Source organism: Capsicum annuum, chromosome 4 (genome assembly GCF_002878395.1).
Source record: "Capsicum annuum cultivar UCD-10X-F1 chromosome 4, UCD10Xv1.1, whole genome shotgun sequence".
NCBI lineage: Eukaryota > Viridiplantae > Streptophyta > Magnoliopsida > Solanales > Solanaceae > Capsicum > Capsicum annuum.
The window spans coordinates 203,183,680-203,191,477 of record NC_061114.1 but is presented as its reverse complement, the minus strand read 5'-3'; the positions used below and the strand labels follow the sequence as shown (position 1 = coordinate 203,191,477).

Here is a 7,798-nt window from a genome sequence, read left to right as displayed (position 1 = left end):
GACTATACTTTGTCAATGCATCAATTATATTATTTAGTTTTCATGCTCAGTTTATCTTTTCATGATCAGTATGTCCAGTTGTATATATCATAATGCATATCATGCCTAGTGCATTCAAAGTGCTGACTTCATACTTCTTTATATAGGTTCATCATCTAGATCATGGTTATCTCGATTTTGTAGTACCTCAGTAGCAGAGTTGGTAAGTCCTTATCATTTTAGGACTAGTTTAGTATTTTATTTCATGTTCTATCGTAGTTTCAAAAAGTTAGAGTTAGCTTGGGGGCTTGTCCCAACAATTCATTTTAGTGGAGGCTTTCAGGAAGATAGACTCATGTTTTCAGCTTTATGTTTTTCCATATTAACTTGGTATTGATTTTTATTTAATTATTATGAGGTGATTTAGACTTTCAGTTTCCACTCAATATTACTTAGTTGTTATGATATCTTAGTGTTTTGCCAGGACATTAGTTAGCTTGGGGTCACTTGTGACTCTAAGCACCGTGTTACGACAAGGGTTTAGTCTTGGATCATGATACTAACCCTAATTGGTTGATGATACGTACCCAGGATTTAACGTTGTACTGACTTCATTTGGGGATATAGCCATGTTGCAGGTTAGTTGAAGTTTCTACAGGTACAACAACATTTATTCTTTAGTTGCTCCGATCATCTTACTCATATATGGATATTGTGTCATAGGTCATTCCTCTGTTGGTTTAGAACTCTTGTACCGATTTAGATTAGATTATAAGAAATTGTTTAGTAGAATTCCGCAATGTAATATAAAAAAGTTTTGTTTGAACATAAGGTTATTTATTCATGAATTATTTATGCCAAAGGTCTAATAATATCTTCCACAATAATTGAATGATCGGTTTGGTAAGGATTCTCCTATCTAGGACAGAGTTGGGTAGGTGTCCGCACGGTCCGTGATTTGAATCATGACAGAGGCTCACTGTAAAAACTCCTTTTATGACACTAGTTAAAATGGGTAAAAATATTTATTATGTAGACACAATATTATTATTATAAATTAAATTTTCTGACTAATATAAAAGTACGAACATTCAATTTCGCTTCATATCTAATTTAACTTAAATTTACTATGATAACAAAATGTTGAGAAATAAATCCACAAATAAAGTAAAATTAAATATTGAATATTATAAATAAGAAACTTGAGACTGCTTAGTGTAGTCATTTGTAAGCCAACAACCTTTACAGCTATGTCACAAAAAAGTTCTATCCTAAGCAGGTTTCAATTATTTGCTTTCTGGTAAAATGAATATTTTTTAAGTGAATGTTATCAAGCTTATGTTTATGAATTTTATTTTATATTATGGCTATATGTGTGTGTGCGTGTGCGTGTATATGTGTGTGTGTGTTTATATATATAAATAAAATCTATTTTTGTCTTTTGAATGCTGTCAATCGTATGAACATCAGCAAATGAAAATTTTGCTGAAAATTTTTGGAATAAATATATTTTTTATTCAATTGAGCATACGAGGTATCTTTATACTTTAATTTATTATTAATAAAAGATATTTTATTTTTTACTCGAATATGTCTATGTATGATCTAATTAAATACTTTTAATTAGATACGCACGTATTGAAGATCGTAATCATAAATTTAGCTCTAGCTCATATGTACCTTTGGAGATAAATTTCTTTGGCCTACTCTTTCTATTCTTTTCTTTTATTATGTATTTATTTTATTTATTTTTTACTTGTAATTCAATCTATACCATGAATGTCGTTTGTTTTTGTTATAGGAAAATAATGTGAACCCCAATGTGAATTTTGTTTTTCCAGTCCTAAAAAGTTCAAGATGTAAAAAAAAGGGCTATGTTCTACAAAATTATTATTATTGTTATTATCTTTTTTCTTGAGTTGTCAATGCACATTTAAATTCTCTTTTATTATGAAATATTAATTATAACTTATTTGTTATCTAAATAAATTTGGGTTCGCTATCCACGTGGTAGAATGCCAATGTTGTATTGTTTAGAATGCCAATGTTGTATTGTCTATCTTCTAGTTCTACATTATATCTCATTACTAATTATTTTTAGTCATTTAAACAGTCATTTTTTCACAAATAGTAAATTTTTAAAAATTCTGTATATACTTAATGATTTTAAACTAACAAAATAATTTATTATTTCAGTTTTAATGAAATTACTACAGAGAGAAGTTATTGAGCAAGAGCATAAACAACCAAAGAATGAACATCCAAGGTTGACAAGGTAACATTCCTCTCTTTGTAGAGATTTTTAAAAATATTCTTTCAAAATTTCACTTAATTTTGTTATTTTAAACAAAGTATATTTTTTATATCTCCAAAACTTACATAAACTTTTTTTCTTACTATTTTTGCGACAACTTGTTAAAATACAACGAATTACAAAAAAAAATTAAAATCATCATGAATTTAATTTGTATGGCATGAAATGAAATAATGTAATTGTGCGAAATTTGTAATAATTGCTGATTTGAAATGTTGCCATGTTGGCAATCGGTGCGATCCAAGTTTTGTTGTCAGGGTTTTGCCAGTGGATCCTTACTTACGTATGCTTAAGGCGAGTTCAAACTTTTGTAAGTTATTTTCTTAAATTTATGTCCCAATTTTATTTTTTTTAAAAAAAAATTGTGTCTAATGTGTACTAATTTTAATTGATAATTATTTGTACCAGTTAAAATTGAAAGCAGGCTTGAGGCTGATTGCAAGGACAAAGTGATGATTGATTTGAACAATTGAGGAATATTGTGTTGTAGTTGACGGTATTTTCTTTTAGTCCTTCCAATTTCATAGTTACAGAAGTGTTGAACTTCTTGTTATTAATTTCAAAATTTTCAGTTTCATAGCTAGAGAAGTGTTGAACTTCTTGTCAATTTCAAATTCTCAGTAAATCATACTTCTTCGTAAAACTCTTCAAGTTTGAATGTAAGCATTATGTTTCTTATTTTAACATCCTTTTATTATGATTTATTTTATTATGTACAAGTATTCCGTTCACATTTATTTTATCATGTACTAGTGTTTTGTTCACTTTAATTTTTTTGCCTTAGTTATTTTAAACAATCAAAAGATAGCTTTTTGACCAAAATTTTTAAAAACATGCTCTAAATATTTTTACTTATTAAATCTCACAACTTATAGTAAATTTTATGTAAATTCTAAACATATAAATTTTATTTTCTAAAAATTATTTTTTAAAGTTAAAATTCACACCAAATATTAATTAGTTTGAACCATAAACTCTAAATTAAGTCTAATAAATTATATAGAGGGACTAATAGATTTCACTCGAGATGAATACAATGTCTTGTATCATAGACTATATGATAAGATATTGAGTTTTGAATAAATAAACAAGTTGATAAAGAAATATTTATTACCTTATAGATAGAGCAATTATATGTATACTAAGGTCCTAGGGCATCTTTAATTTCTTTTTATGATAATGATACTAGTATATTTTTTTAAGTACAAGATCTAGAAAAATTTCTTTTGCTGAATGTTATTAGAACAAAAAGTTTGAATCTAGTCAAGGAGAAGTACGTACTAAAAAGGAACGCTAGAGAATCAAGAATAAGAAATGTTGAGTCAATCACCAACGTATATTGACCAGCACACTCTAGAGTTCACCAAGAAATGTAAATGTGTAAACACAACTTTTAGGTTTTATGGTCACTTTCAACTTTCCTTAAGTTTTGTGTCTTTTTTATAAGAGGTCTTATTTTTTAAAATAAAAAACTTTTATTTTATGTATAATAAATCTAAAAATATCATTTTTCTTCTATTCAATTTGAAAGTAGCCGAGGGATTCATTTTCTCCAATTTTTGTGTCGGCATAAACTGACAAAATGAGATGTGTATTTTTTATTTTAAGGTTCCATAGTATTCTGAACTCCATTTCCTTAAATTTTATTATTTACCAAATGTTTATTTTACTGTCCAGTATTAGTTTGACATATTTCTTAAAAAATTATAAAAAAAATACCAATTTTGTCGTATTACATTTTAATATAATAAATACAATTTGTTCAAAAATTACTAATAGTTAATAAGGGTGAACTAAAAATTAATAAGTAATAATTTTTTTGATTTTCTAAATTATACACGGAAAAATAGATATCTAATTTTAGTAGAGAAGTCAAAGTGAACTAAGGGAGCAATTAATATACTGTTTGATCAATTTGGTTTATTTGACTCAGTAAAACAAACTTTATTGTGAGTTTGTGATTACTTTCACCGACCATATTTGACTCCCAGGACTGAATTCACATTAATAACCTGTTAAATATTGACTCATGCCACTTCCGCGGTTTGAGGAATTAAGGGGATTATTGTTTTTAATAAATGACCCAATTGGGCCTAATTATTGAACTAAAGAAAGAAGAAATATAGATACATCAGGAGAACAAATCCTGACCCGGTCCGACAAAGAAAGAACAAAATTGAGAAAGGAAAGGACACATGTCAGATATTTTCTGATCTTGAAAAAGGAAAGTATCATCCCTTCCATTCACTCCCTCTCGATTTGGGCTAGTATTTAGGTTGAAGATGAACCTGATAAGCTTGATTACTTCGACCTCATCATCACCTTAGTCCATTCACTAACCGAGTTGCAACTCGCTATGAGTTGTAGTTCATATTTTACAGCTTATATGCAAGCTGCAATCTGTTCATGGAAACTCCTCAAGTGGCTGTCTTTTCTCTTTTACAGCTCTTGTTCTCTGTAAATCTTCATAAATAAACAAAAATCTACCTTAATCGATCAATTGCAGGGCTATGGAGAATAATCGAGCATCCTCTTTCAACTCCTCGGTTAGTTAATACTCCTTCATAGATCTAACCTTTGGTGGGTTAAACCCCTATTGCGATTAATACCACCACCAGTACCTAAATCTCTAAAAGAAATGTTAATTTTGTGTGTTGAAGGTGAATCCGTTATTGTGACTGTACATTTGCTCACCCAGACGCTAACCGTGATGTCCCAGGTACGCCACTCTCTCCTCATCAACAGGTTTGAGAATTTGAAATACTTTTAAATTTGTGCTTAGTGTTTTATAAACACTGTAGCTGGTAATAAGCAACTAGTATAAATGAGTCCGGGTTTTATACCATTTGTAACATCTAAAAAAATCAAAAAAAATATCACAGGTGCATGGTATGTTAACCAAACGAAAATAATTCAGACTTCTCTAAATTCACCAGTAAATAGCCCCTACAAACATGATTCATACACTCAAGCTGTAATCTGCAATAGTGGTCTATCTCTTGTTAACATAGTTTATGTACACTGCCTTATCCTCATTTATGAAATGCCTTGTTGGTCTAGGTTGATGATCTTCCTGTATGTGCTTGGAATTTCCTAATAATTGTTGAATTCAAAATTACCTGCAAAATGAAAAATCAAGTTAGTTAAAAAATCAGCAAGAGTATTTCCCTTCCTTAAAGAGTGTTGTACTCTTGCTGAACAAGAATTCATCGTATTTTTAATAGCGTTGACCTCCATTATCACACTCTAAGTTTAATCATGTTGACTACTGCAAGTGAATCAAATTCCTCAATTATTTTGGAAATTTGATCTTCTAAGCAATAGTGCAAACCAACTCTTATAGCTATGACTTTAGCTACCAGATTAGAGGAATCTGGAACAGAGAAACCCTTAGCATACACAAGATCACCTTCATGATTTCGTACACAAAATGCAGCAGAACTTAGGCCTGGATTACCTTTCGAGGAACCATAAATGTTACATTTCCGCCATCCCCTTGGAAGAGGATACCATCTTATCCATCTGGCTAAAATTTAGGCCTAAATAAGTCAAGAACAACAACAATTTGAGGCCAACTAGATGGTAACTGATTATAACCAAACTTCTTTCTGTGAATCTTCTAAATCAAATCATTAATATCTCAAATGACTTTGGCTGTAGAGTATGAACCTCTATGAACTATTGCTGACACAACCCGGCCCCCGGGCTATGTCATAATAGGCATCTCAAGTCCGACTGGGACCGGAGACAACCCCTGTTACCCAACCCAACCTACAGCCGCCTACCCTGAGTTGGCTAAATTCCAAACATATAACAAGATAGCATTATTTTTCATATTGAGACTCTGGGATAGGATCACGACGTTGACCGACCCAATTGAGTCTAATCGTCCCATACTAATCGTCTAAGCAAACCAAACCAATTACCAAATCAAGGGCCATAAACCAGGACATAACTAAATAATTTTCCAAACATAATATGATTTAATCCCAAAATGAAATATGATGGAATAGTGAGAAATTATGTTCGATGATTCCAGCCTCCCATCTTATCCAATGCCAAGGCCGACACCGATATCAGTCCCGCCCATTCCACCCCTAGAAGTACCACAAAGCCTTTAACCGAAAGAGTAACAGAATCTAGTTGGGACAAACCCCCAACCATAGCCAAAACCAATATCCGAAATAAAATCAAAGTGTATAAAAATATTCATGATATGAAATGGAGCCTTCTAGAAAGATGGAAGCTCACCGCTTCAATCCAAACAGCTGTCCCAAGTCAATCACTATGTAGGAGGAGAAAACGGCTGATTCCTGCATAGCGTGGGTATACAGCCGCCAGTAGAAGGGTTAGCGAGTGACCGCTATCATGATCTCAGGATAAGGATAAAATAATATAAAATCAAGTAAATCATCCATACTGCACACAACCATACATATATATAACCATGCCGGGAAAGGGAACCGTGTTTAGCATACATTTAAGACTATTACCTGGGTTGTGTAGCTTTGTCGTCCTAAACCACCCACAAGCTATATGGGTTCAGCTCTCCTTGCTGAAAGGGCCCCAGTGTGTGTGTAGCTGCACAACTAGAGAAGTATCCCATTGGGATGACTAGTACATCCCCTAAAATAAAGTGTGATACACGCACACGGTCACCAAGACCAAACCTCATATCGCCAAATATAGTTTTCAATTTTGGTCCCCCCAGGACCTCCACCTTCCACGACTTAACTACACTCCCCCCTTTAATGCCCAATTAAAATCGTTTTCCAAATAACCAAACTATTATCCAATTATTAACCAAGGCCATTGATATTGGTATTGTCATACCAACCTTTACTTGCAAGTATCATCCATAGCCAACTATTTATAGGTTTAAGAGAACTTTCAAGTGCCCTTCCAATTACCATATTAAATCTCTTGAGGGATTCCATATATCTCGCAAGAAAAACCATTTAGCTATTTACCATTCCAAACCATTTAAACCATGCATAATTCGTTTACCAAGTTTGAAAACAAGCAAGAGTTCCATTAAAAGTAAACAATGCAATGAACATATGTTTATAAGCATTCAGTCAAACATAGTGGGGGCATCATATAACCAAAACCAATTTTAATTACCATAAAACCATTCCCATGCAATCCAATTATCCAAAACCATCATTGATGCATATAAAAGCATAATTAAACCATGAAAAACTAACACCAATCATTTGTAACCAAAACCTCCATATCATAATTGAAAACCATAATCATGCAATCATAAATCATGAAAACATTACGTAAAACTATGCCTTTCGTTAGAATTAACAATGAGGGAAGAGATACATGCCTTAATTGAGAAGTAGACGGAAATAAATGCGGAAACTAGCCATAAGGTTCAACACATCTTTGAACACTCATAATACAGAAAACTGAATACTAATACATCCATCTTTGGCACAAATAAGGGGTGCTTCTCGAAGCCCTTGAGACGGTGAACACAACTACGGAATCAATTTG

General features: G+C 31.8%; 1 protein-coding gene across 5 annotated transcripts in view; it reads left to right on the top strand.

Annotated features, from left to right (window-relative positions):
• The first annotated feature begins 4,420 nt into the window (after window positions 1–4,420).
• LOC107867560 (F-box/FBD/LRR-repeat protein At1g13570) overlaps window positions 4,421–7,798 on the top strand; it is a 31,741-nt gene continuing 28,363 nt past the window's right edge. For all 5 annotated transcript variants that reach the window (XR_007054518.1, XR_007054517.1, XR_001673228.2 and 2 more), the window contains exons 1-2: window positions 4,421–4,839; window positions 4,954–5,012. The gene's annotated coding sequence lies outside the window, so the exon portion shown is untranslated. The remainder of the gene's footprint in view (window positions 4,840–4,953; window positions 5,013–7,798) is intronic.